We start from the raw sequence: 22,735 nt of genomic DNA on the forward strand, positions 1-22,735 counted from the left end.
GCTATAATAATAAGGATAATTCAGTTCGACCCTCTCTATGCAGGGTGCAAACCGAGGTCATGCTGCCATTGCATGGTTGCATGACACCGCTCGTTCTCCAGTCAAGGTACATTTGGGGTTCAGGAAGGTCCGTTCAGCCGTTTTGGTGATTCCACACCAGAAATAATGTCGTTTGTATTTTTTGTTCATTCTGGTGCTTTTTAAAGATTTCGTGTATTCTCTCTCTCTCTCTCTCTCTCTCTCTCTCTCTCTCTCTCTCTCTCTCCGCCGAGATCTCCTCTCCACCTCTCCCTCTCTTGCTTCATGGCCCAGAGGTAGCGCGCTCAACTGACAAAGTAAGTGACCAGTGTTCGATTCTCGAGACGGACGAGGAGGGGCGTTATGGGTGCGTTCCTCAAAGCCCACTATGCTTCTGCTGACCTCAGCTATGAATTAGAAATTGTTATTTGACCTTTTTGGAGAAAGAAAGGTAGAAGACGAACAAAAAAAATAACAGACGTCTTTTCACCGTTTATTCAAAACTGGAAGAACTCGACGAGGTAATAAATTCTCACTAGGCTGAGGCCATTCATAAAATTCATATGATCCTCTCTCTCTCTCTCTCTCTCTCTCTCTCTCTGTCATGTGGTTGTTGATAATTGGCACTTTCTTATTGTTTGCTAATGACACAACTAGTGAATTCACCTTTTTTTTCATTTTTGCTTCTCTGGTCCATCTTTGTGCCCAGTTGTAAACAAGATATCTCAGAAAATTCATTGATTTATTTCTTAGAGGTTTAGTGGAGGATGAGCTGTTGTTTCGTATAAAAGGTGTTGATTATTTAGAATAATTGGAATGCAGACCCAGTTTCTTCAAGATTGTAATTACTCCCGGAGAAATTTTGCACGACTGACTAGTTTTCTAGAGCCAATGACTATACAGTTGATTTTTCAGAAACGTTTTGCAGCTGTTGGTTATAGCCATAACATTTGCACAACTGGTTTTAAGTCTGAATAGATGTAGATTTTTATATTTTTGCACCTTGTAATAAATCTGACCTGAATTAGTCTTAGAAATTTTGCCAAATGCAACTTGTCTAAGGTATATCTCAGCCTCACTTTAGTGACATTTTCTGAAGTCTTGCACAAAAGGCAAGCAGGATGCGACCTTGTGCATCCGGTATTTTGAGGCAATATATACCAGATTACAACAGGATGAACTTGGGAATTTTGCATTAAAATGAATTCGGCTAGAACCAACGTTCTTGAACCTTATTCGTTAAAACTTTATTGAAACTTTTCATTGCTGGTGTTCAGGACAGAAACGTGTACAACAAAATTATTTCGTCTGGGCTTAGTTTTTCGGGTCTGTTTAATGAATTTACTTTAGCTACCAATAAATGATATCCAGGATTTGAAATTGTAATGTCATAGTAATTTGAGACCCACGGAGATTTTTTTCTTACACTTTATCAAAACCCTTCTTTTTGAAACTGTAAATGATTTTCTTACAACGCTGATGAATGTTATTCATGAAGTAACTCCAGGTACCGAGTTTTTGTTTCTAATTTGATTTATGAACTATGCTTCAACTAGAAATAGGTATTTTTTCTGCTTTTGTTCGTCTGGATATTATTTTTATCATCAACCCGTTCGCTGTGCCACTTGTCGTTCGTTCAGAGGAATTAAGCAACGCTGGTTCTGATCGGAAGTTCGTTGAGTGATCACCGAGAAATACCAGACACCACTCACGCATAAGCCCCAGGAAGAACAATAGGAGACAATGTGCGTGTGTGTGTGTGTGTGTGTGTGGATAGCAATTTCACCCCAAATGTATTTGCTGAAAGCGGTGCGGAAAAATTAGATTCCCCTGTCACTGAGTTAATTTCCAAATATTTCACAAACCATTTTTATATATGACTGGCCAGTCGAAATAATAGTTGTCACTGAGATGAGGGTTATATCATATATATTAAAAATTCATTTTGTTTGATATTATCATTTGGTGAAATTTACAAAACATCCTTCATACAATATTTTACTTTTAGTACTCGTGTAAGGTAATGTTGTATGGAGATATACATAGAGACTCACTTATTGGCCCATTATAATTCTGTATTATTATTATTATTATTATTATTATTATTATTATTATTATTATTATTATTATTATTATTATTATTATTATTATTATTATTATTATTATTATTATTATTATTATATGCTTTAATAGAAGAGGTTGAGGGCCGTGAACCTTCAAGAAAGGATTTCATATGGTGGAATGGCCTTATGAAAAACTAACAATATGTAAATAAATAAAAAAGATTCAGTAATCAGATTTATTAGTTACAATGTCGTTCAGAAATTCTATATTTACAATATTATTTACAAACGCAATATTTTAGAATAGTGTTTACAAAATGCATAATTTACATTACCGACAATTGCCCTGGATTCCAAAGTAACTTGTCAAGTGGGATCTATGTTATTTCTGCTGCTCATTTCCCAGCCTTTTTAAGAAAGCTTATTAAACGGTGTTCATTAACATACCGGTATTTTTCACTTTGTAATTGTTATCAATAAAAGCATTTGTCTATATAAAATATATATATATATAGGTATATATATATAATATATATATATATATATATATATATATATATAATATATATATATATATATATATATATATATATATATATATATATATATATATATATATATATATATATATATGTGTGTACTGCATATGCATATATATATATATATATATATATATATATATATATATATATATATATATATATATATGTATATGTATATATATATATATATATATATATACTGTATATGTATATATATATAATTATATATATAATATATACATATATATATATATATATATATATACAGTATATATATATATATTTATTTTATATATATATATATATATATATATATATATATATATATATATATATATATATATATATATATATATATATATATATATATATGTATGTATGTATGTATGCAACAATTAGCACAAAAAATCTAGAACACTAAATATGGCAGACACCCTCAGCTGCGGAAATATAAAATATTGTTTTGTCACCAAAGCTGAAGGAGACATTATTTTTCTATAACGCACACACAGACACACACATATGTATAATAGAAAAATGACGTCTTTCATCCTTACTGACAAGATAATGTTTTAAAATTCCACAGCAGAGGATAGCCATATCTAGTGTTCTACGCTTCCTTTACTAACTGTGGCTTATCAGTTAGAGAAAAAACTATTTGTAGAATATTCCTATAGGCAAGGACCAGAAATTTTGTAGGCCATGCTTTAATTCTTCTCTTTCTCATGCTGTTGCTTTCTTAAAGGATGCTATTTTAAACATTGTCAAAGAGGATGTTTTTCCGGAATTAAAACATGTTATTGAAAATTTTTAAAATCCTATATTTTAGCTCCTCTGGCCCGTAAGGGGTAGTGCAAATCAATGCACCGGCATTATTTAAGCTTTTTTGCAGTGTCCCTGCGTTCCCATAGCTGCAACCCCTTTCATTTCTTTTACCGTACCACCATTCATATTCTCTTTCTTCCATCTTACTTTCCACCCTCTCCTGACAATTGATTCATAGTGCAGCTGCGAGGTTTCCCTCCTGTTAAACCGTTTCAAACCTTTTACTGTCAATTTCCGCTTCAGCGCTGAATGATCTCATAGGTTCCAGCGCTTGGCCTTCGGCCTAAATTCCATATTTTATTCTATAGCTCCTCCGTATCTTGAGAATCATTATTATTAGTATGATTTGATGATGATATTACTGATATTATTATGACTATTGGAGGATACAGAAGTCTCCTCTTGTGTATATACCCTTGAAGTATGTCATAACAATACAGAATTATTTAGCCTCCTGATGGAGGAAGCGGTAGCAATAAAAATCTTTAAAAAATTGCAAAATAATTGTGTATTATAGTAATATGCCTAAAAAATTTAGGAAAGAGGGGACATTTAGGTTCCCGATTTTTACGGAACGTGAGATTGAACTTTATGCGCCATAATGATTATCATTATTAATAATAATAATAATAATAATAATAATAATAATAATAATAATAATAATAATAATAATAATTATTATTATTATTATTATTATTATTATTATTATTATTATTATTATTAAGTTATTATTATTATTATTATTATTATTATTATTATTATTATTATTATATTATTATAAAAAAATTTTGATAAAGCCATTCCTCCATCCTATGGGTAAATTCTTTTACTGTTTCCATAGTTGTCACGGGGGAAGGGCCTCCCCCTTCTTTTTATAAGGAGGTGCTTGGGGTAGTATCGAAAAGAACGCTGAAGTACAGATTTTTATATATCCTTTACAAAAACGTCCACTAGTTGTTATTATTATTATTATTATTATTATTATTATTATTATTATTATTATTATTATTATTATTATTATTATTATTTCCTTTTTTCTTTCAGATCATAATCATATCGGAAAAGTTATGTAGTTCAGCCTATACTGACGAACATCAAATTTCAATATCAACCAATATATTATATATATATATATATATATATATATATATATATATATATATATATATATATATATATATATATATATATATATATATATATATATATATATATATATATATATATATATACATTATCAGTGCTCTAAATTGAATCAATAACCTTGAATATCTTCCATTGAAAATTTCCACATTTCCGAACTCTCTTGCCCTTTTCCAAGAAAGCAAAATGAAGTTATGGAACATTTTGTACTTTTGTAAATATAATATTATTCTCAATTGAAGAAGGTATGAAAGAAAAATGGATTTACCTGAAAAGATACCTCTAACGATTTCTAATTCACAGTCCTCTTTGAGGATTTTGGAAAAAGATTTACATTTTATCGGACAAAAATGTGAAATTTATCGTTTTACCCTGTTTTTGGTATCACTGACATCAGTAGGCATTAGCTAAAAAACAAAAATTAATATTCCAGGTCATTAACTGAGTAATCAGAAAAGTATTCTGTAATTGAGGGGAAACATTTACCAGATTTCTAGTTAACTTCGAAAATTATATTTATTCACTTTTCGTTATCGTTTACTTTTATTTATGTTGTAAATTTTGTAATTTATATCATGCAAGTCAGTGCTGACCTTGGCTCCCTTCCGTAAGCTTTCCGAAAGCAGCTGCTTCTTCTTCTTCTTCTTCTTCTTCTTCTTCTTCTTCTTCTTCTTCTTCTTCTTCTTCTTCTTCTTCTTCTTCTTCTTCTTATTATTATTATTATTATTATTATTATTATTATTATTATTATTATTATTATTATTATTATTATTATTATTATTATTGTTGTTGTTGTTGTTGTTGTTGTTGTTGTTGTTGTTGTTGTTGTTGTTGTTGTTGTTGTTGTTGTTGTACATGAGACTAACTTAACTTTGTTTGTTGATCTTCATTACTGGTCCTCCTCGACTTGGGGCCCCCTTACCCATACGTCTTCCTCTCCTCCTCCTCCTCGGGCGCCTCCTCTTCATCCTCCTCCTCCTCCTCCTCCTCCATCTCCTCCTCCTCCTCAGGCTGTAGGGGCGTGGAGGCGGCGTCAGCTCCGAGGGCCGCGGGCGGCAGCGGCACCATCCGCCGGATGATGTATTGTTCCCGACTTCCGTCCATCCTAAGAAGGATATCCTGTTCGTAAAAGGCCTCTCCTCTCGGCATCCTATAGGACATGGGCCTCTTTTTGGGGCACTTTTCGCCAGGCGGGAACCCGAGAGCGACTGTTTTGCCCCCGTTCGGGTAATTTACATTAATTGGGTTTTTGCCCCCCGGGCTTCTGCTCGCTCCAGGGAGTGGGTATGTTCGCGGTTTTGGAAGATTAAGATAATAGGTTTTTTATATTGTAGTTTACATGTGTACACACATATACATACATTATTCTCCATTTATCTTGAATTTTCCTTATTCTGATTTTTTCTGATTTTCTATCATTATTATTATTATTATTATTATTATTATTATTATTATTATTATTATTATTATTATTAGCTACTGGCGCCTTTCCCACTGCACTACATTACTAAATAGAATAACAGCTTTTAGAAATACTTCTTTGCACACTACTGAAATCTTAAAATTTTCCAATTATTATTTTTTCACTTTCCAAAATTGTTTCCAATTCCAGATCCACTGTATCAGATGTTGGCTAAAACGTCTTCTAGGAGATAATTAAAACGTTAAGATAATTATTCTCTCTCTCTCTCTCTCTCTCTCTCTCTCTCTCTCTCTCTCTCTCTCTCTCTCTGTGCGTGTGTCATTGACCTTGATCATTTACTAAGATCATAGGCGACCATAATTTGTGCCTTTGATAACAGTTACTTTAAGGTGACCTAAGATGACCTTGATCTATGCGTTTAATCCAAATTTATTCATATCGACTCACGATGACCTCGATATATCACCTTGACCTCAGTTTACAGTGACACATTCATCTGTAGGTAATTTACAGTGGCGTAACATGACCTTTTGCTGTGCGCGTGACCGCAGCCATTTTGCGATGACCTTAAGCTGCTTTTAAATTTATATACAATCGACACCAGATTTAAGATGACCCTGAATGTCACTGAACTATGTTATTAGCCCTTGTTTATCCACGGTAGCTAGTGGTGACCTCGAGGCTAGATTTTGGGCATATTTTTCTCGTTCAGTATTTTTCCCAGTGGATGAAACTATACGATTGCTGGATCTACAGTATCTTAATGCATCAAAATATTACCCAGAGTGAGCCGGGCATTGTCCATAGCCTAATTTCTTCTCTGGAGTCATCACCGTCACTATAAATGTGCACACGTGTGTGGACACACACTCACGCACACATATACACGCAATCACATACACTGGGTCCAGATAGTCACTGGCGCCAACACCCGAGCAAAAGGGGCCGAAACAGTGCACCCTGAATTGGTATATCTTCCCCTGAAAGTGTGTCGATTGTATTTCTAGGGATCTGGAATAGTCGTCTCTAAGGTTGATCGACAGCCAGAGAAGTCATCCTTCCGAATAGAGCGACGTACCGATATTACCGTCTCAACATGGGAGGGAGTCAATTGCGTATTTACGAAAAATGTAATTTATTTTTAAAGATTGCGATACTGTATATTTTAAGAAGGAATTATGTAACACTTGGTACATGTCTGTGATATTATGTATATGTATCAGTACTGCCTTACCGTGTGGCACTTATGGATATGTATCAGTACTTCCTTGCCCTGTGACACTTATGTATATGTATCAGTGCTGCCTTAGCCTGTAGCACGTCACCACTGGCTCTCGTGTCTGAAATTATGTATAGTACCTTATCTACTGCGTTTCTCGCGTGAAAGATTGACGCGTTGAAACGTAGCTGTAGGCGTTGCGTTTAGGAATCCTTTCGAAAGCTTGGAGGGATAAGAAAATAAAAGCTTGAGGAATAGAAGCAAGATAGAAGAGTAAGACAAGTCTTCATCTAACTCCACCCATAACTATTTGCTTTATTTTTTTTTATCTGCTGAATCAGAATAAGGAATTTGCTGGGTTACTTTTGGTAACCTGAAATGAAAATAATTTTGATGTTTTCTTCCACCAGAGTAAGTCATAATCTGCCTGTCTTGGTTTCCTTTGATTCTCGATATTAACAATAAATTCTGTTCCACTGGGGGGGGCGGGGGCGGGGCAGGGCACAAAGCAGAGTTTCTGCATCCATACCACTGTTACTGAAATTCCTCTGCATCATAGTTATCGCAGTTATTAGAGGTGTTCTGAAGAGCCTTACATTCGAATGATAGAAGTAGGTCTACTTATTGGCCAATAAAGTGAAGAAACCTCAAGTTCCAAAATATTCTTTAATAAAAAAAAAAACTCCTCTTTTTTTTTCAAAACATGCGGATAAATGTAATATTTCCGGTTATATGTATGTAGAAGACACTGCCAAACAGTGGAGTTAAACATGGTTGATGAAACAGCTGCAGCAATTTTGTATAATTTTTTTCATTTCTGACGATTGCCTTTTTCTGTTACTGCATTCCGCCAAGTTATTTCAGTGTCAGCAACAACCTTTTCACTTTTCTGCTTCATAGTATTTTGAAAAGGCTTTTCACTGAAAGCCTTGAAATCATAATAGAAATGAGTGAAGACATTCTCATTCACGGGTGGGACTCAAACTCATCAAACTGAAGATTGAGGTTATTGCTTACAGTACTGCACCAGAAGAAGTTAAGGGATAGTTGTTGCAACTTCAATGAATTTAATAGGTAACTGCCATCATTTAAACTTTATTTTTGTGTTTTCTCTTCAACTCGACATCTCATGCCTGGTGAGAGTAATGACACTCGGGTTCTCAATACAGTTTCAGGAGTAAGTTGTTCAGCCACACGTCTCCTCCGCCTTAGCTGTGACACGCCAATGTTGACTAACTACCACTTACATAATTCACTGCGTAGGTCAACAGAGCCACATTGGATTTTAAAGAGAACTGTCCTAAATTGTTTCCCTGGTATGGATCGGCATCGAGTCTCCCTCTGGCGAGCCAGACTTGAGAACCACTGAACCGCGAAGACCTTTGATATTTCTGGTTATTTTATAGGTATTACTGTTGGCATTGTGTACTCAGGTCAACCATTTCGATCACTTCTTCATCTCATTCACTCCTAGAACTCCTTATCTTCCTCTGTGTTTCCTGGATCGTCTTGCTTGCCTCTTTATAAGAGTCTTCAGCGAATTATAGTTGCCTATTAAATTTTTTTTCTATTTTGCAGACACAGTGTGCGTAGCTACATCGGCCTCTTCAACTTGCAAATCTGAGTGAGTATTCAAAGCCTTGTTATTTGTTTTCATTACTGAAATTGGTGGGCGTGTGTGTACTCGCGCGCGTGTGATAAACATTCATACGCAACATTCACCAACGCGAACATTTATAAGCAACATTCTCCGAAGTGAACTTAAATGCAACATTCACCAACATGAACATATATATGCAACATTATCCAACGTGGACATTTATATGCAACATTCACCAACGTGGACATTTATTTGCAACATTCACTAACGCTGACATTTATATTTAACATTCACCAACGTGAACATTTATATGCAACATTCACCAACGCGAACATTTATATTTAACATTCACCAGCCTAAACATTTATATGCAACATTCACCAACGCAAACATTTTCCTGCAACATTTAAATACCAACGTGAACATTTATATGCAACATTCACCAACACTAACATTTATATGTAACATTCACCAACGTGAAAATTTATATGCAACATTCACCAGCGCGAACATTTATATGTAACATTCACCAACGCGAACATTTATATGTAACATTCACCAGCCTAAACATTTATATGCAACATTCACCAACGCAAACATTTTCCTGCAACATTTACCAACGTGAACATTTATATACAACATTCACCAGCACTAACATTTATATGTAACATTCACCAACGTGAAAATTTATATGCAACATTCACCAACGCGAACATTTATATGCAACATTCACCAACACGAACATTTATATGCAACATTCTCTAACATGAACATTTATATGCAACATTATCCAACATGGACATTTATATGCAACATTTACCATCGGGAACATTTATATGCAACATTCACCAACGCAAGCACTTGTATTCACATTCAATAAAATGAACATTTATATGCAACTTTCACTAACGCAAACATGTATAGTCACATTCAATAACGCGAACATTTATATGCAACATTCACCAACGCGAACATTTGTGAGCAACATCCACCAACATGAACATCTGTATGCAACATTCACCAACATGAACATCTGTATGCAACCTTCACCAACATGAACATCTGTACGCAACATTCACCAACATGAACATCTGTACGCAACATTCACCAGCATGAACATCTGTACGCAACATTCACTAATATGAACATCTATATGCAGCATTCACCAACATGAACATCTATATGCAGCATTCACCAACATGAACATCTATACACAACATTTACCAACGTGAACATTTATATGCAACATTCACCAACGTGAACATAGTCTGTATATGCAACATTCACCAACGTGAACATTTTCTGTATATGCAACATTCACCAACATGAACATCTGTAAGCTAACATTCACCAACGTGAACATTTATGCGCAACATTCACCAACGTGAATATTTATATGCAACATTCACCAACGGGAACATTTACTGTATATGCAACATTCACCGACGTGAACATTTACACCCAACAATCACTAACGTGAAACATATATGTGCAGCATCCATTAACGTGAAAATATGTAGGCCACGGGTTTACGTTATTTGTTTTTCATTTAGAAAAGCGTTAAGTTAAATCGCTACTTCACCTGTGAATTTTTTTTTTGTTCATAGACCTCCTGGGGATTAGTTTGATTGACAGACGATTACATAACATGTAAGTGACCACCACTTTTATCGGGTATCTTCTTCCTTCTTACTTTTTTCTTCCTCGCCGTCCTCTCCTTCTTCTTCTCCCTTCTATTCTCTCTTTTCTTGTTGCTGTTGCCTTTTTAATTGTTATAATGTTATTTTCCTTTCTGTGATTTAGAAATGGTTTTTAGCATGCGCTCGTTCTGCTTTATATTATATATATATATATATATATATATATATATATATATATATATATATATATATATATATATATATGTGTGTGTGTGTGTGTGTGTATATATATTTATATATATATATATATAATATATATATATATATATATATATATATATATATATATATATATATATATATATATATATTATATATTTATATATATGATTTTTTTCGAAAAATGTAAATATTTGCTGACGATTAATTATGAAGTTCGCTTGATACCAGAATTGTCAGCCTTTTCTTTTTCATAAACAAAGATTAATTCAAGAACGCGAACATAAATGCTTATAAAATCCATCTGCTCAAAAAGTTTACATTCCTTCGCCATATGCTCATGTTGTTTTACTTCTGTGGAAAATATATCTTAAGGTTACAAAATAAATATACGACGAATAACTCGGCCGAATAATTTTTTATTAAACTTTGCTATTGAAAATATAATTTTGCTGGTGAATTTCCACCTTTTGTATTTAAGTTATTATTGATACTGTAATGACAGAAAAAAGCAGTACCGTATGGTACATGCCATATGGATATTAAATGAGATGTGAATAAAAATGTTAAATTAACAAACATTAAAGTATTAGTAAAAATCACGATTTTACACGTAAAATAAACATACGATATCTTGGAGCTAGCACTTTCTTCTAATTGAAGATTTCAACTAGACGAAAGCACTAGCTCCCACTAAGTATTTCATTTATGAAAAGATGAATGCAAAAACAAAATTTGATGAATAATTATGAAAATTACGGTATTCATGAATTAATGTGTCGTATTAAGTCTGGGATTCGTGATGTATACCCAAAAAATCCCTAATTTCTCACGCAGGGATTCGGGATTATATGAACAATATCTTTCATCGTAAGTGAACAATGAAAATATCAACAGAAGGATATTATGTAGGCACATCGGCTTTGACAACTAAAATCGGGCGTAAATAGACCGTAGAGTTTAATCGGGACGACGTTGTGTTGGCTAGCGTTGGCGATAACCGCGGGTTTGAATCATCCCCTCGATGTACGTAAACAAAACTACGCTCCAGTGGCGCAATCGGTTAGCGCACGGTACTTATAAGACAGTGACTGAGCCATGCCGGGGTTGTGAGTTCGAGCCTCACCTGGAGCATAGTTATTTTTGCTTAATTTTGGAATGAAACGAATATACTGGTGGGCGATGTTTACCACCAGCAGGAGAATCCACTAGCCGTGGATCATGTGTCGAGATGCTATGGGCGGAGCCGTGGTCTAAGGATAGGAGAGGGCGGAGCAGTGGCTAGCAAGGAACTTCTGTGTTGTCTGTAACCTCTGCAACATTTTACAGCATTTATTTTCGCCGCTCATATATTTAATACATTTGTTAGCGTCCGTATATTAACCAGGACACTGTTAGCGAACTTCATCTCTATAGAACTAATTGCCTTAATGGTTAATTAAGCGCTAAAGAAAATACGAGCGAGCATCACCTAGACGTTAGACTCGTTTCCAACTGCATGTTTACATTGTTTATCTCATACCTTAATTAACCGAGGCGAAGTCGAGGCTTATCTGGCGTTGGAACACAGCATTTCTTTTCCATTTCCCAACATTTTCTGCGAGTCTCAGCTGGCATAATCGGGGACAATCTCTAAAGCGGAAAATCCATTTTTATTTGGTTTTTATGTAGTTTATTTTGATGTTAATGAAACCACTTAGGCGACACTGGCTTCATTTGGGTCGGTCCAAAATTCGATTTTATTACCAAAACTTTATAAAGATTTATGGACACGTGTGTGTGTGTTTTTTTTTATTATCTCTCTCTCTCTCTCTCTCTCTCTCTCTCTCTCTCTCTCTCTCTCTCTCTCTCTCTCTCTCTCTCTCTTCGTAAATAAGGACAAATAGTGTGCTTTCCTTTAAACTATTAATTCTCTCTCTCTCTCTCTCTCTCTCTCTCTCTCTCTCTCTCTCTCTCTCTCTCTCTCTCTTTCTTGGAAATAAGGACAAATATTTTGCTTTCCTTTAAACTATTAATTCATTCTCTCTCTCTCTCTCTCTCTCTCTCTCTCTCTCTCTCTCTCTCTCTCTCTCTCTCTCTCTCTCTCTCTCATTTCGAGAATTTGGAAATACAGAATTTCTTTATAACAACTATGACCTCTTTCTCTCCCTTTCTTTGTCTCGTAGTTTTACTTAAATATAAAGATATTGGATTACTGTTTAAATAATATTCCGCCTCTCTCTCTCTCTCTCTCTCTCTCTCTCTCTCTCTCTCTCTCTCTCTGATTAATCGATGGGTTTACAGTAATAGGTAAAAAGCAAAGATAAGAAACAAATAAATATCATAATAAAGTTGCATATTACGAAAACTAAACATAGTTTGCTCGTCTTAACAGATGGGCACTGTTGAAATAACTGTGAGCCCTGTAATTAATAACATTACATTACGAATTACATTACGAACCATTGTAATTCTGTGAAACGCACGTTGCTTTGTCTTTGGCCGTAATCATATAAGTAATCATATAAGTACCGAGTTGATTTAACTGTATTCAGTCTCGGGACCTTTTCTTTGTTTGTTGTTGTTGATGTTTTTCATATTGTTGTTTCTTATTATTCTATACGTGCAACCTTACTCTTCATTATGTTATTTGTTTGTTCCTCTTTCTTTCAGACTGAATGTATTATTATTATTATTATTATTATATTATTATTATTAGTGTTGTCAATAACTCGTAATGAGTCCTTGCTCAGTAACTTTATTGATAATGTCTTTTTGTATGAAAACAAGACATTTTATCACAAAACACTATACCAGGAGGGTGTTAGGGGGAAGGGGGAGGTAGAGCGTGGTTCTGGGCCGTTTCTTCTAAAATCCTTTTTTGGCTGTGTTGACTCAATAAATGACTGTTGTACCTGATAGTGAGTCGCCGATGGTGAGTCGCCGCCAGGATAGGGAAGGTCGTGAGAGGAGATATCTCATCGAAAAATATCTGCTGGAGCTACTCCTTTCCAGGGGAAATGGGAATATCTATCTGTCTATCTATCTGTGTGTGTGTGTTATAACCACAATGCTTTCTTAACTTCTCGCATTCTTCTCACTCTTTGGATATAATTGTCACTACAAAGTCTGAGATCCAGATGCAAGAACCTGTATCTAAGAAGGTAACGTGCCTTCGTTCTGATACTCCGGATGCGGGTTCGAATCCTACTAGGATGTCAGAATTTTACTTCATATTTTTGCATTTAGATCTCAGGCTTTGTAGTGACAAGCATATCCAAAAAGTGCGAAGAATTCGAGACATTAAGAAGTGCATTGTGGTTATTACAATTACATACTGTACATGTCTGGTTAAAAGTGACCAGCAGACTCTCTCTCTCTCTCTCATATATATATATATATATATATATATATATATATATATATATATATATATATATATATATATATATATATATATATATATATATATATATATATATAACCATATATATGTATTTTATATACATATAACCATACATATATTTTATATACATATTTACATATATGTACATACATACATATATATGTATATATATGTAATATATACATACATATATACATATATATATATATATATATATATATATATATATATAGATAGATATATATGTGTGTGCGTGTGCGCACGCGCGTATGTGTGTGTTTGTGTATAGACGTTTATGGCCAGTGGAATCAGTCGAATTTCTAAACATCTCTTAGTGCAGGTTGCGACTCCGGTATGGAATACATAGTCTTTCAGTGTGTCTATCTGTTCAATTTCCAATTTTTATCGACGGTGGAAGTACAGGCGGTTTATACGAACATGTTCCGTTGCCTCTTCCGGGATCAGGTTACCAGTGTGTGCACCAGGTACACAACGTCATTTTAAACGAACATTAGTGGCTTAATTTTTAATTTTTACACTGCCATATGAAATTGGTTAATTGCTGTATAATACTTTAGCAAGATACTCGTGTGACACCACATCGAACGCGCTCGCGTGCGAGTATTTGAATGATGGCAAAATCTAATGTAATTCTTTTTTTATTGTGGGATTATATTTTTAATAGACAATGTGCGTTTTTACATTTCATTGTTGTTATCGCCTTATCATTACCATTATTATTATTATTATTATTATTATTATTATTATTATTATTATTATTATTATTATTATTAGTAGTAGTAGTAGTAGTAGTAGTAATAGTAACAGTAATAGTAATAGTAGTGTCACTCTTACTATTACCGATAATGTCACATTCGTAATAATAATAATAATAATAATAATAATAATAATAATAATGGTGATGATGATAATATCCGCGGTATAAATTCACATTTATATTCAAAATTTTCTTAGTCCTTTCAGAGCGGAAATTGGAAGCCCGTTTGAGATAGTGAATAGAGATATACACGGAAGAGTCCCGCCTTTAGAATCTCCTCTCCAGCCCCCTTTATTTAATTACGATTTAAATGCATTCATCATTCATTTCCAGCTCCTTTATATGCATTATTCATCTTAGATTCATCTGTGGACCCGACGCATCTCCTTTTCAAGGGTCGGGATAAGCTCCTTTTCGGCTTGCCCGGGGTCTAAATTTTGTTATTTTAGTTTTGGTCGCTGGATTTCTATTCAACCCTTTTCTGGCCCCCTCCTCCCCCCCCCCTCCTCCTCCACTCTCCCTTACCTCTACGAGAACCCCACAACCTCAACTCCAATACCCAGTGGCCCCTGCCGTATATAAATCCTAAACCTTTCACTATATGTGTTGATGGATTAAAATTTGATAGATTTCAGACGGAAGGAAATGCTTTTGGGGATACTTATCGCTCTCTCTCTCTCTCTCTCTCTCTCTCTCTCTCTCTCTCTCTCTCTCTCTCTCTCTCTCTCTCTCTCTCTCTCATACGCACACACTTCAATTGAATCTCGGTTTATCCAACCCATCCGTTGGAGGAGAGTGGACAATATTCATTATATCGAACAAGCATTCATATCGCCACAAGTCTCTCTCTCGAGAGCATCTCTCTCTCTCTCTGTCTCGCCCGCACAGGAATCTCCTGTTGAATGTATGCACTGATGCTCTTCTGATGGGGGTGTAACTCAGAGGTAGAGTGCTCGCTTCGCATGTGAGAAGTCCCGGGTTCAATCCCCGGCACCTCCAGGAGCCCATTTTTCCGGCGTGTTGTGAAGTGGTGTCGTTAGATTCGTTTGTCCTCTGTCGGCCCGTTTTGCTGCTGTCTTGGACTGGCACGGGGCTGCCTTTCTTCGTTTACCTGCAAAGATGAAATGAAATGATACACCGATGTTGTACGGATGCGAGCCAGTTCTTTTAAATCTCCATGAATGATCGGATAGCAAGGGCCGGGGAGGGATGCGGGGATGGGGACGGGGATGGGGATGAGATGATAGCGGTTGATAGCAGACACGTCAGATGGCTGTTTGCATCATCCCACGATGAACCTGAAAGAATATCAAGTGAAATATTTCCACTCAAGGAAAGGTGATAGCTTTTCCTATTTTCCTCGAGCTAAATAGCACTATTTAGGAAAAGGATGGTAAAGAGAGAGAGAGAGAGAGAGAGAGAGAGAGAGAGAGAGAGAGAGAGAGAGAGAGTCTCTTGAGTACATTTTCGTTCCCGCAGCATACTCACTCATGGGATGGGCCGCTCGCACCATTGCGTCATCGTGTCGTAATGAGAAGGGTCGTTTCCTATTGGCTGGCCCGGTGCTACGTCAGAGGCTTAGAACACGTGGTCTTTCTACTACAGCCTTTTCCTGTTTCTATTTAGCTACTTTATATTAATATATATGGGTGTAGATAGTTTATTATTCTTTCTGAACTCCTTTTAGAATTATGCACATATGATTTGACTCGAAAAGTGCAGAGACAAAGAGAGGGAGTGGATAATAATGTTTTTGCAGTGCTGAAAATTTAAATAGTAATCACGCAAACCCTTTTAGGAAAACGGCTTAAGAAAATAAAGTATATGCACATACATGCATGTATTATATATGTGTATATATATATATATATATATATATATATATATATATATATATATATATATATATATATATAATGTATATACAATGTGTGTCTATTCATCTGTTTATCTATATACATGTAAATATATATATATATATATATATATATATATATATATATATATATATATATATATATATATATATATATATATATATATATTATATTATATATATATTTATATATATATATATATATATATATATATATATATATATATACATGTATATATATATATATATATATATATATATATATATATATATATATATATATATATATATATTATATATATATATATAAACATGAACACACACACATATATATATAAATATATATATACATATATATACTCCCTTAGTGGCTGTCAACTTTCCCTCACAAGTTATCGACTCAGGATCGACTCCACATGGGGGGTCATTTACAACCTGGCCCAGTTTTCTGACGGATTCATTGTGCCTCTGTTGGCCTAATCTATGAATAACGTATAGAAACCTGGTGGCGAGGAAATTGCAATGGTTTGCAACCAAGGTGGGGAGGGGCAAAGTGGAGGTAGCCTCCTCCCAAAAAGACGTGAAGGCAGCAGGAAGGTCAGCGCCCTCTGGAGTCAATCACTCCTAAGAGAAACGAAGCATAGTTGATTATTTATACAGTATGTAATAAATATATATATATATATATATATATATATATATATATATATATAAATATATATATATAAATTTGTGTATATATGTGTGTATAAATAGTAATTAAATGTATATAATGTATATATAGATGGAACGAAAGTATATATATTATTATATATATATATATATATATATATATATATATATATATATATATATATATATATTAAATATATAGATACACACACATATATATACATATATTTTTTCTAGGTAGTTCATATTTTTGTAGAATTTCTATGTTGCTGGGTGTTACACTATTAATGTTATATGTACAGTATATATATATATATATATATATATATATATATATATATATATATATATATATATATATCTATATATATATATATATATATATATATATATATATATATATATATATGTATGTATATATATATATATATATATACTATATATATATATATATATATATATATATATATATATAAATATATATATATATATATATATATATATATATATATATATATATATATATATATATATATATATATATATATATATATATATATATATATATATATATATATATATATATATATATATATATATATATATATATATATATATATATATATATGGTAAGGAGTTGTCAGGACAATATCTTTATATATGACAGGTCCAAAGGAAAAGTCGAAACAGAGGGAAAATTGACAGATAGTAAAACTACGCCAATGATTGGGGAAAGTGAAAGTTAGCGCTTGAAGATAAATAGTAAAAAACATTAAACTCTACAGTATTTATTTCCAATACGAGAAATGACTACCATAATTATTCCGTTAACCAGGTGACATTTGCGATGGCCCCCAGCAATAGGAAAACTTGTAACATACCTCGATAAGCAGGTGTTTCCCTGTCAGACACACTTGTGTCTGGTGTCCTGTAGATTTATGTCCCATTGCTCTTTGCAAGTGTTCATGTCTCTCTCGCTCGCCCTCTCATTTGAACATTTTCTCAATTTTGATAATGTACTTCTATCGATTTTACCATGCTAAGAATACTTTATATATGTAGATGTATCAAATATATATATATTTTATATATATATATATATATATATATATATATATAAACAAAATTATACATATCTCTATCTATCTGTATATAATATATATGTATATATCTTTCTATCTGTATATAATATATATATATATATGTGTGTGTGTGTATATATATATATATATATATATATATATATATATTATATACGTTTATAAATTATATATATGTATATATATATATATATATATATATATATATATATATATATATATATATATATATATATAGAGCATGTCATGTGGCTTTTCTGCTAGAGTTTGCTTGGAATGTGATTCCCACCTCTTAAGAATTTCTCCCCCAGGTTGCAACTCACACCACAGTCGCATAACTACCAGGTACGATTGGATTTAAGGAAACTGACAAATAAGTTCTTACTCTCGCCAGGGAATAGAACTGAATATATAACGCGTTCTCTGTACTGCATCGTAGGGTCCAGTCAGTACCTGGATGGGTAACCACCCATCTATGGAAGCCGGCTGCTTTCCGTTATAAACCTTTTCACCATATGTGACCACTCCCTTTAAGAGGAAAAAGATATATATTATAGATATATGTATATATATATATATATATATATATATATATATATATATATATATATAGAGAGAGATATAGATATATATATATATATATATATATATATATATATATATATATATATATATATATATATATAGAGAGAGAGAGAGAGAGAGAGAGAGAGAGAGAGAGAGAGAGAGAGAGAGAGAATCACTTTTTACCAGATAGGTGTGTAACTGTAAGAACCACAATGCTCTCCTTAACTTATCGAATTCTTCACTCTTTTTGCTTGTCACTGCAGAGCATCAGGTCCCAATAACATGACGTCGTTCTGATCCCACTGATGCAGGTTCGAATCCTGCTACGGACGTCAGAATTCCTGAATATTCTTGCTTTGGGATCTCAAGCTTTGTAGTGACAAGCATATCCATAAAATATAAAGATTTCGAGAACTTAAGAGATAGTTGTGGTTCTTACACAGTCGCGCCCACCCACCCGCACATACACACACATACATACGTACATACATACATACATACATTATAAAGATTTCGAGAACTTAAGAGATAGTTGTGGTTCTTACACAGTGAACATACACACACATATACGTATGCATACGTACATATGGTATATGTATTTTCTATTAACAGACATTTACGTAAGGAAGTAAGTCTTTAATGATGTGGATTTGGATGCGGTTTCCTCTGCTAGTTATTTCTGTCGATTAGTCTGTTCACTAAATATTCGGATTAGTCTGTTCAACGAAATATCCCAAAATTTTATCGATAGATTTCAGCTGAATAGAGCAGAGGTGTGTTCTATAGGACAGTGAAGAGTTCATTCGGTTTCGAGATGCAATTTTTTTCCTCAACATTATGAAGGATTTTTTTTTATGTGGAAGGGTGGACAATAAGCCAAGAATAACAGCATAGGCGGAGGTATGCGCTCTCCGAGTGCTCAATAGTTTATCATGAAGCTCTTAGTTAATTTTTTTTTAATCTTGATTAATGTCGTGGTATAAAGTTAAAGCAGGGCTTCCCAACCTTTTTTTTTTCCCCAACAACGGTGCCTTGAGTAAAGCATTCCTTTCAGACCAGCGACCTCTACTCCCATTAATCTGACACTGGCCATAAGTTAAAATTAATTCAGTCCAAAACGCTACTCCCCCGTAGGGGGTTAGTGCCGTCAGTGCACCTTACGGGGTGCACTGTAGTCATTACTAGAGGTTCTTTGCAGCGTTCCTTCGGCCCCTAGGTGCAACCCCTTTCATTCCTTTTACTGAACCTCCATTCATATAATCTTTCTTCCATCTTGCTATCCACCCTCTCCTAACAATTGTTGCATAGTGCAACTGCGAGGTTTTCCTCCTGTTACACCTTTCAGACCTACCTATCCTCAATTTCCCTTCCTGCGCTGAATGACCTTATAGGTCCCAGCGCTTGGCCTTTGGCCTAAACTCTATATTCCATTCCATTCTAAAACGGTACTGACATTTTATATAAATAACATATTTGATTTTGAGTAACTGTGTTACATTTAATCATTCGCGCCATGGGCTGTATCACACTCTGACTCTCAGCAACCTTGAATGCTTATATTTCCATTAGTTCCTGAATAAAATTTATTGATTTAAACTGAAGTAACGTTGTTGCATTTAACCATTAACATCAAGAACCTGCCGTCTCTCTGTCTCTCTCTCTCATTTTATAAATATTCTTATAAAATATCAATTAAAACCTCTTTCTCTAATCTATAAGGCCCACGAACCTCAGTTGAAGAATCCTTGCATAAAAAAAAAGTCGTGTTATATTTGTGTTCTAGGAATTTCTTTCAGTGTTGAGCTTTCTTGATTAAATGAGGTAACTGGGACAATGAGCTATAAAGATGGAGAGAGAGAGAGAGAGAGAGAGAGAGAGAGAGAGAGAGAGAGAGAGAGAGGTGCTTGGTCTCTTTAATGGCACTTAATGATTACCAGCTTTTTTCCTTATTTCCAGAAAAATTAAGAAAAAATATGGTTTTACAGCAATTATTTTTAAGCAAAACTGAGGTACACCACGTTTTCAGTATTTTATATGAACCGCTATTAGTTTTCTTATTATTAGCGGTAGCTACAATAATAAAGATGTAATTTTTGCGAGCTTCGATACTTAGGACTGCTTTTGATATTGAAAGATTTAGAAATTTTCAAGATTTAAAGAGAATATATAATATATATATATATATATATATATATATATATATATATATATATATATATATATACTGTATATATATGTATATATATACAGTATATATATATATTTATATGTATATATACGTACTGAAATAATGATTATATATATATATATGTGTGTGTGGAGTGTTTTATGTGTGTATTTATATGTACGTGTACATACATGTATATATATATATATATATATATATATATATATATATATATATATATATATATATATATATATATATATATATATATATATATATATATATATATATATATATATATATATATATATATAATATATATATATATATATATATATATATATATATATATATATATATATATATATATATATATATATATATATATATATATATATATATATATATATAATGTGTGTGTGTGTCTGTGCATGTATAAATACATGTAAATATATGTATATATATATTTGTATACTTACATATAAATGAAAAAAAAAAAAAATAATACCTTTTAATTTTTGTTTATATCTCTCCCCATCTGTTATGGTTTGAACGATTTCCTCGTTTGTTTACGTCGCCTTTTGTTGGCATTGCCTGCGTTGCAAGAAAAATGCGAAGGAAGATTGGACAGAGGAGACAGAAAGAGCGTGGCAAGCAGAGAGTGAATTTGTAAACAAACGTCCCGAATCGTTTGGGATTTACTTATCTCCTGACTTCGAGCCCCCGGATTTGCAGTGCCCGAGTGAGGTATGTTTTTCCATTTCACCCAATTCTTCTTCACTTTTTTTTTCCTTGGCCGTTTCGATTTTTTCCGAGGGGACAGAAAACTTAACTAGTGAAAATATTCGACTTCTTTTCTTGAGGAAGGTTTCTATTTAAGCACTTAGTAACAGCGTTTGAGTGTGTGTGTGTGTGTTGTTTGTGTCTGTGGGTGTGCGCGCGTGTGCGCGCGCCCGACTTTGGCGAGCAGCTCTACGGATGAGAAATGTATTTTTGTTGAGTTTCCCCTTGACCGATAGTGATCTCGATTTCTTTCCGCGCGGGCAGGCCTCAAGGAAGGGTATATTTGATCAGCGAATTTGTCGTGTTTATGCGTTTGGTGATTATGATAATCCGCTCTTTAAAGATTTTATGCTTGGAACAATAATACACGCGTGGCTGCTCAATACGGAACTTGTTCCACATACTTAAGTACAATTATTATTCTTTTGCGTAGTAGTAAATAAGTACTGCATATGCATGGTTTTGTGTACATACCCACGTGGTTTTGTACGAATATAACTGCGGCATTGAAGACTAGATATTTATAGTAAATTAAATATTTTATAATTTCAAGGGAGCTTTTAGAATTTTTCTAATTTATCGTTACTCGGTGAAGGATGCTTTCTTGTACACACACACACACACACACACACACACACACACACACACACACACACACACACACACACACACACTTACTTACTTCCACAGATGACCTCAGTGATACAGAAGGTTC

General features: G+C 33.6%; 1 protein-coding gene and 2 non-coding genes across 3 annotated transcripts in view; all 3 read left to right on the forward strand.

The window, feature by feature from the left end:
• The window catches only part of LOC136841761 (zinc finger protein 665-like), a 248,156-nt gene that overhangs the window by 73,140 nt on the left and 152,281 nt on the right, over window positions 1–22,735 (forward strand). Inside the window, exon 2 of the mRNA XM_067109030.1 lies at window positions 8,812–8,857. The gene's annotated coding sequence lies outside the window, so the exon portion shown is untranslated. The remainder of the gene's footprint in view (window positions 1–8,811; window positions 8,858–22,735) is intronic.
• Window positions 11,737–11,826, forward strand: TRNAI-UAU (transfer RNA isoleucine (anticodon UAU)). The gene is given in 2 exon segments: window positions 11,737–11,774; window positions 11,791–11,826. It is a non-coding gene; the product is annotated as a tRNA-Ile (tRNA).
• TRNAA-CGC (transfer RNA alanine (anticodon CGC)) lies at window positions 15,783–15,854 on the forward strand. Its single transcript has one exon. It is a non-coding gene; the product is annotated as a tRNA-Ala (tRNA).

Source organism: Macrobrachium rosenbergii, chromosome 9, assembly GCF_040412425.1.
Source record: "Macrobrachium rosenbergii isolate ZJJX-2024 chromosome 9, ASM4041242v1, whole genome shotgun sequence".
NCBI classification, from domain to species: Eukaryota; Metazoa; Arthropoda; class Malacostraca; order Decapoda; family Palaemonidae; genus Macrobrachium; species Macrobrachium rosenbergii.